General features: G+C 35.6%; 1 long non-coding RNA gene across 1 annotated transcript; it reads right to left on the bottom strand.

Annotated features, from left to right (window-relative positions):
- Positions 1 to 4,872: 4,872 nt before the first annotated feature.
- LOC139151545 (uncharacterized) lies at positions 4,873 to 8,178 on the bottom strand. Its single transcript, XR_011556452.1, has 3 exons — positions 7,990 to 8,178; positions 5,847 to 5,939; positions 4,873 to 5,271 (listed from the first exon to the last, which is right to left on the bottom strand). It is a non-coding gene; the product is annotated as an uncharacterized lncRNA (long non-coding RNA).
- Between the last annotated feature and the right edge of the window lie 1,191 nt (positions 8,179 to 9,369).

Here is a 9,369-nt window from a genome sequence, read left to right as displayed (position 1 = left end):
ATTAGTATCCTCCAACAGCAAGTAAAATAAACACCATGTGTCTGGTACTATTTTTCTGACTTTTATGATAATTTCTTTCATCGTTGAGAGTTTCACTTTGGTGTAAAAGACGAATTTATTTTACAATATAATATATACCTTGCTGTTAATTTTAAAATTGAATATGCATATTACTCTGGTCAATCTCTTCTCAATGCAGCATTCTAATTTGTAAGAACAAAATGCACAAGTGAATTTATAATTATAATCATGGCATGCAATACATGAGTGCATTATGTGATCTGTCTACAAGAAAAAATGTCGAACATTTTTCCCTGTTATGTGTACTTTACAGCGAAGAGAACTGTTTTTAGAAATATCTTCCATTGCTTATTTTTTCCTATTGGAGAAACATGAATAGCAGTTAATGGTATATTGTCTTTGATATGAAAAGTTTTTTGAACATGTCCTCATGTCCTGCTTTTGTTCTAGGGATGAATTTTAATATTTGATAGTGTACTCACCACTCATTAAGGAGATGGATGAGTCAGAAGTTCCCTGTCAAAGCAAAATATACCAAAAGAGTGGCCAACAAGACCTGCTCACAGGTAACATTGATTGAGTGTAGAAATAGTTGCAAAACTTGTATTTGAAATTTTGTATACATTACAGGTTGTGTAGATTTTCATCTTTCAATTTAATTTCATTTTAGTAATAAAATGAAGGAGATACAACATGTCATATTCTGGTTGATTTATAAATCCTGGTTGTACATATATAACCACCAACACTTGCTGGCGCCAAGTGTCTGTCAAAAAGAATGAATCTTCACTTCTGCCACAGTGTACCTATTCTTCTATTTGATCTTGTCAGTAAATACGAAAATTATCCATCTCTGTTATCTACTTTTTACGCTCCCATATATGCATATGTATATATGCAAATGGGAGGTATTCGTATAAGGTGGAAAAATGGCGTCTGTGTGTATGTATGTAAGTATGTATGTATGTCTGTTAGTCCGTCCGAATCAAAAACTCCTAAACCGTAGCACCTTCTGTCCTAGTATTTGGTGTACAGGTGCACCTAGGGGTGGAGATGTGAATTTGTTCAAATGAACATGTCAGTGCCAAAAATATGCAAATGAGGGGGAAAAAAGGAAAAATCCTACAAATGCTAAAACTCAGTAAGCATTGGTCAGATTTGGTTGAAACTTAGTATGCAGATTTCTTTAGGTATTCTAAATTATTGTGCGAAAATTGGGATGAAATTTGCAAGTTTGTATTTTTTAGGGTATTTTTTCCGTTTTTAGTCAAAAAATCTTGTTTTCTTAAATCGCTCGTCTGAATGCTATGAAACTTAATATTCATGTTCCTCAGAATGACTTCAGTCATGCTTGTACAAATTGTATTGATATTGTCATATTTGTAATTTTGGGCAATTTTCCCAATTTATGATAAAAATTCTTTTAATCCAAAAACTGCTGATTTGATAGCTTTGATACATGTATTTGGTATACAGGTATCTAAGATTAATCTCAATATAATGTATTGAAGGTATGTTGAAACTGGCAATTTTTTTTATTTTTGGGGCAATTTTTGCCTTTTTTGGTCAAAAAATTTTTCTCCAAAAACTTCTGATCTGGTAGCTTTGATATCTAGTGTACCAGGTTCCTAGGGTTTATGTTGATTATATATATTTAAAATTAGGATGAAATCTGCAATTTTGTATTTTGGGGGCAATTTTTCTCATTTTTGGTCAAAAAATTTGTTTCTCAAAATTTACCAGTCTGATTGCTTTGATATTTAGCAAACCGGTCCTTAGGGTTTTTGTTAATAAGATATATTGAAATTAAGTTGAAATCCGGAATTTTGAATTTTTGGGGCAACTTTGCGAAACTTTCAGTTTTACTGGGATATCTTTCATTTTGTATTTTTAAGATTTTTTTTGGTAATTTTATACCTACTGGAACTAAGAGTATATAATGTGGTGATTTAGTAAGCATTTGATATGGTAAACTGTATTTGGTGTTGAAATGCGGCAAAAAAATCCTGGCAGATTTTGAAAAAATTCCTAACAAATGCCAATAACAAAATTCAGCCAGAGAAGGTTTGACAAAAAGAAAAGGTGAGAGAGTGGGGGAAAAAAGAATGTACAATGGATCGGATAAAAAAGATAATGTACAGGTCTCATCGATCTTCCAGACGCCATCCCTTATCAAATGGTCCACCCCAATGTATTTTTGTGCACAATTAACCATGCAGTGTATGTCAAGTTAGGTAAGGATTTGAAAGGAATAGTCAAGTTCATCACAGTTTAACTTTATCTCTTGTGTCATCATCCTTGTGTAATTGGTTAAGTTTGTAAGTTGTTCCAGATGTGGATGTACCAGCTGTTCTGGAAGAAAACAATGTTTACTTTTTCCTGTAGGGTTTCTGAGTTGATGATTGTATGTTGAAATTTCTCCATGTATCTGGTGTATAGGCAAAGTGTAAGCATTGGTTGCATGTCATGTATTTCAGTCTATGTCAAATATTGTAAATGAAAAATCAAGAACAGTTTACTGTGTGCTTGTAAAAGATAACATATTTGTCAATACATAAACTGCCTTGCAGATTGATTGTCTTAAATATTATCACAGAAGTAGAAAAGGAAAAGAAACTATTCAAATTGCTGTAACATATTCACCTTCAGTGCCTGTATAGGCCTATACTTAACTATTTTATCATTACATTCAGCTGTTTGTTATATCTTTATCACTCTCCATGGGCCAAGGCACACTTGGGGTCAATGTCATCACTCTGTGCCAGTCTGTGTATGTCAGTCTGTCTATATGTATGTCCATGTTTCATACAATTGTTGACTTGTTTTGATAACTATATGGGAGCGAACAGTGATGTTGTCACTATTTTTTAGTCCCCACGGACACCGTCCGGGGGGACTTATAGGTTTGGTCATGTCCGTGCGTCGTGTGCGTGCGTGCGTGCGTCCGTCCGTCCGTCCGTCCGTCCGTTCACGCAGATATCTCAGAGATGCCTGGAGCGATTTCATTCAAACTTGGTACAAGGATTACTTCATATGTCATACAGATGCACGTCAATTTGTTTTTTGATACGATCCAATATGGCTGCCAGGCGGCCATTTTATTATGATTTTTTCATGTACAGAGCCATAACTCAGACATGTTTGAACCGATTTTATTCAAAACTGGTACAAGGACATTGACCAATGTCATAGATATGCACATCAATTTGTTTTGTGATACGATCCAATATGGCCGCCAGGCGGCCATTTTGTTACGATTTTTTCATGTACAGAGCCATAATTCAGGCATATCTCAACCGATTTTATTCAAACTTTGTACAAGGACATTGACCTATGTCATACATATTCACGTTGATTCATTTTGTGATACGATTCAATATGGCCGCCAGGCGGCCATTTTATTACGATTTTTTCATGTACAAAGCCATTACTCAGGCATGTTTTAACTGATTTTATTCAGAGTTGGTACAAGGACATTGACCAATGTCATATATATGCACGTCAATTTTTCATGTGATACGATCTAATATGGCCGCCGTGCGCGGCCATTTTGTAACGATTTTTTTCATGTACAGAGCCATAACTCAGGCATATCTCAACGGATTTTATTCAAACTTAGTACAAGGACATTGACCAATGTCATACATATTCACGTTGATTTGTTTTGTGATACAATTCAATACGGCCGCCAGGCGGCCATTTTATGACGATTTTTTCATGTACAGAGCCATTACTCAGGCATGTTTCAACTGATTTTATTCAAAGTTGGTACAAGGACATTGACCAATGTCATAGATATGCACGTCAATTTTTCATGTGATACGATCCAATATGGCTGCCGTACGGCCATTTTGTTACGATTTTTTCATGTACAGAGCCATAACTCAGGCATATCTCAACGGATTTTATTCAAACTTGGTACAAGGACATTGACCTATGTCATACATATGCACATCGATTTGTTTTGTGATACGATCCAATATGGCCGACATGTGGCCATTTTATTACGATTTTTTCATGTCCTGAACTACAACTCAGACATGTATCAAGCGAATTTATTCAAAAGTATTTTTATCACAGACCTAATGAAGAGGACTCTATCCTCTCTGAGGACATGTAATCAAAGTACCCATTAACAAGTGGGGACTGTGTCATCAACGATGACTTGTTTAGCTCATATTTTCTACTTTTCCACTTAACATTTCCATACAGTTTTGTTTAATGTCTCAATACACACCTTCATCACTCAAATGACCTCTAGTATTGTACTATAGCATGTTTATTTTCTCTCTGAGAATTTCCAGAATTGTGTGTGAGTTAACTAACATGGAAACTTGCCTTTCAATTGTAAATTCACTAAAGGATGTCTAAACCTCACTTCTCGTCTGTGTGATGTACAATTATGGTAATCGTTACAAAGCTGTGATTAATTTCCCATACACAACTGCAGTAACATTGAGCTAAATAACCCGTATTGACTGATATTCGATCAAAGCCACGTTGAACACTGACCTCATTTTCCTGAAAGTAAGTTTTAGAGTTTTGGTGAGTGATTGAAATAGGCTAGCGCCCTTAGTGGTGTTGTGCCAGAATTTCATGTATGGTCGAGGTTAAGCTGATGTCTCCACATCTTACTGCAGAAGTTGAGGGCTATGATGTCACATCAACCTGTGTTTTGATTCAAGTAGTCTAACACTTGCTTACAAAAATGTTTCACGTCCAAGCTGAAGTTTTGCAACTGAGACAAATTTCCTGGTGGGATATAGAATAGATCAATTAAAGGATCAATTTTGGAATAGATCAACAAACGAGAACATCACAACTTTGGTAACGGTATGTTGTAGTCTTTATTTCTCGATAATGCCTGTCAAATAACACGTCTGTACAGCAATGTCTCAAACCAAATAATGTATTTGACAGTTCAAATATTATAGTAAAAACCAATCTGATTAAAATCTGATGTACAGTACGGCGACATCTGTACTTGGGCGGACTGCTCTCTTGCTGTCGCCTCTCACTAGTGAGAGGCAAATAGACAGCAAGAGAATAGACAGCAAGAGAATACCGCCAAAGTACAGACGTCGCCTTACTCTACATCAGATTTTAATCAGATTGAGTAAAAACCAAATATCCCATATCAAGAGGTAAAATTATTGATAGAACTAGTGTTTTTGAGAACAAAGAGATGATGCAGCAATCTTCAAACTTCTCACAGTTACCCACTATGAACCCAATGGTACAATGTTACATCTGAAATAAGTAAATTTGCATTCAGTTATGTACAGAAATCAAAATTCTGTTTATCATTTCGAAGTTTGTTGAAGGTCATTCTCTGCCAGTCAGGTCTGAAAATACAGTATACTATGAGAATTAAAGTTCAAACGACAGGACAACAATATACATGGTTTTGACATTTCAACACTGAAGACAGATATATTCATGCTTTCAGGGGCATTAGACGACCAGTACCATATAAATAGAACCTTTGAGAGAGCTAATGGATAGGAAGTGTTTTTACCTTCTCGTGTCTATTTATAGACAGAGAAGGTATTAGAGTTGAAAACCAGTATGCTGCTGTCAAGTACTTCCGTCTGTCAAGACTTCCGTCTGTCAAGATCCGTTGACGTCATGCCATTGTGATGGGTCATATCATAAACTGGTGGGGGTGTTCATGGCTCAGGTTGAGGTGTGGGAGAACGATTTTGAGCTATGACAAAAATGAAAAGGGACTTAGCGGCATAGCCACAGTGTTAAGCCTTTCTCCAAGGTTTCTTAGTTGACTACAATCTATTACAGACTACTGAGCTGACGTAAGGGGTACTCACTTTGTGTTTGCTCACTCTGTGAGCGCTAGTGTTTGGTACTGAGTTGCGTGGATATCCCATCATGGCCTCACGTGATCTTGGCCTGTTGCTAATCTGCAGAGATGATCATATGCCTCCGAGTCTGAAAACTGTCATTGTGTAAACCTGTCGGCATTTTCCTTGCATTTTTTCTCATTTAATTTTGCAAAATATCGGCGAGTACCTCAATATTTCAAGATAACCCTTTCTTCCCAATCGTTTCCTGGAGTTTCAGAGTCATATGAACGAAAATGAGTGAAAGTTTTAGACAGGAAAATCGGACGTCGGCCATGTTCAATGTTTACAGTACAATCAGAAGTTTAGGTGGAAGAATTAACCAACAAACACTATTCATGATGCCCGCCCTCTAGAGGCAGACCCTCCTATATGAAGTACCACATTTAATGCTTGTGGAAAGCTTGACCACACAATGGAGCATTTAAACTTTTAGAAAATGACAAACTGAATAAGAAGGTATTCAGAAAATGTCAAATACTGCGGGAAAAATGCGCAATTATTCAATATAAACAGGTTAACTGACTGGTCAGCTATAAAAAACAATGAAAATGTTTATGATCAAAAGTTTTTGAGATGCGCACATTTTAACAAATACAGAAATTATTAACATTATAAATATAAGACCAAACTATTTTTTCAGAGATGGGACAGGTTGGAAATGAGGGGTGAGAGACAAAGGCACTCCTATTGCTGCATGTGGATGCAGCCACACCATTTCATTTACAGCATACTTATTCACTGTGTTGTGTTCAAGTTCCATATTGTACTGACTGTCATACAAGGATAACATAAGCAAATCAAATGAAATTAGAAAAGGATCAATGCTGTTGTGTGGATTTTGCTGAACATGGCTGATTTTAATATTTCGCCCTATATATTTGGTATCCAGCAAAGGCATCTTTTGATGTAAATAATTAAGTCAAAATTAACACTACATTGCTGACAATATATTTTACCGTTTCTGCATGAACTTTTCTTTTTTAAATTATAGTATATTAGTACTTCAAACAGATTAACAGTTATCGTGATGTCAACCCATAATTTTACATCACAAAGACTGTAATTCTGCCAATTTTTTTGTTTTTCAGTCATTTTATAAATTTTGCACTGCACAAGATGATTGAACAAATTGCAATGTTTGAATTTGTAAACTCAACGAATAAAAATCCTTTGGTCACAGATTAAATTATTTTTTAAAAAGAAATTTACTCTTAAACACTTTTAGCATATATTCTTTACACGGTCATGTATTTCAAGGAAAATATGCCTATTAAAAAAAGTAATTTCTTCACTTTCAATTTTTTTTCAATACTATGACAATATCAGCCATGAGGTTATACAAACACAAGACAGATAAGCGTTTTTTCATCATTTTCACATGACTCTTTGGAAAATCCATTAAAAACAGTTAAAAGTGACTTAAAATGATCACTTGGTATACATTTAATTTACAGATGCCAGGTTGTGTATTTCACATGCACTCAGGTCAGTAAGGAAGTGCGTCATTACTATTTTGGACTGTGAATTCTTATTTCTGAATTATTTAACTTTTTCCCACATTGAACTATCTTCAGGCAGTTTATACTGTAGCTTAGAATTTTTTTGATTGATGTATTTAATCATCTTTTGGGTTCTTTGGGTCCATATCCCACCTCATGCCCCTACATCATCAACTATTTACCAACAACTCCATGCCAACAACCAATTACCTGACCTGGCCACACATTAGAGAAGGTACAGCGTCATCGACGGTATTTTTTAACATTTATATTCAACCTGCTAATGGTTCTACTCTGTAAGGAAAAGAACTCCATGTGTTCTACAGACTCCGTACACAAAAGAGATCACATGAACCCGTGTGTATCAGCACACATGCAAATACAATTGTATTTCTATGCATGTTTGCACATATGGGGTTGCTTGTACCCTGCTCCATTTGAATACTGGATTAACCATCTATTGTCAACTTTAATCCTCTGATTACCTTTAAATGGCGGGATGTGACTTCCCCATCGTAATATGTCAAAATTTTGATAGGAGGTCTTTGGTCCTCAAAAGTTCAACTTTCTATGGACATTTAGAACTCACAAGATGTAATGGAACTTACCCAAATAGACCCCTCCCTGACCATGGCTGTGGTGTTATTCCAAGGTGAATGAGCTCTTTGTTCCTGATGACCGTTACACTGACAGGTATCTGATGGACAAATGAATGAAGAAATAAAGAAATAATTTAACATCTACATATGTACATACATTGGAACCACACATTCTGAGTTCAGGCATAAACATATACGATGAAACTTCAGAGAAGTGTATTGAAAGGATTTTTATGTGTGTGCATGTGAACAGTGTAACATTTAAAAAGTTTTTGTAAAGATTGGTGCATGATTCTACTTTGGAAAAAATACAGAATTAGAAATATCGAATACTGTGATACAACCACTTTGAGTTAATAACTCAACAAGTCATTGACAATGACATAGTCCCCACTTGTAATAGGAGTATTAGTCTTGATGGGGCAGGGAAATGTGGTCATTAAGAAGTATCACCGGAGTGTATATGTTGAGCTCTATGGGCACATAGGTCGTTGTTCCCAATTTGAAACACATGAAGCATTTCTAAGTTATGGTTCTAAATCAGGAAAAAAGATCAGACCTCTAGCAGTATTGGCCAGCCAAGAAATACATATGCGCATGATAAATGAGGTACAAGATGTGACATCTTAAGGTCTAATATCCTGTCAAAATCGGAGGGTATAGAACTTGTGGTTACTGAGTTATGCATATATATGTATAACCAAGGTCAAAGGTCATCGAGGTCACATGACATTTTGAAAATCAATTATATTGCTAATATAATCCCTATATGCCAAAAAATCAGACCTCTAGCTCTATCCGCTAGCACAGAATTAGATGTGTGCATATTTAATGAGGTACAGTATGTGGTGTCATAAGGTCTCCCATCCTACTAAATACAAAGGACATAGCACTTGTGGTTACTTATTTATTGACATAAACATATATTTTAGGTAAAAGGTCATCAAGGTCACATGACATTTGGTCAAAAAATTTCTCTCCTATAGTTATCCTTATATACCAAAAATCAGACATCCAGCTCTATTGGCTTGCTCGGAATGAGATATGTGCATAATTAATGAGGTACAGTATGTGGTGTCATAAGGTGTCCAATCATACCAAATATGAAGGGTGTAGCACTTGTGGTTACTGAGTTATGGACAAATATGTATATTTGAGGTCAGAGGTCACCGAGTCATGTGACATTTTGTCAAAAAAATTGTATTGCTAAGTTATCCCTATATACCAAAAATCAGACCTCTAGCTCTATTGGCTCGCTCAAAATTAGACATGCGCATAATTAATGAGGTACAATATGTGGCATCATAAGGTGTCCCATCATACCATACATGAAGGGTGTAGCACTTGTGGTTACTGAGTTATGGACAAATATATATATTTGAGGTTAAA

The sequence above is a fragment of the Ptychodera flava genome, chromosome 15 (genome assembly GCF_041260155.1).
Source record: "Ptychodera flava strain L36383 chromosome 15, AS_Pfla_20210202, whole genome shotgun sequence".
In the NCBI taxonomy this organism is placed as follows: Eukaryota; Metazoa; Hemichordata; class Enteropneusta; family Ptychoderidae; genus Ptychodera; species Ptychodera flava.
This window is presented reverse-complemented; position numbering and strand designations above follow the sequence as displayed.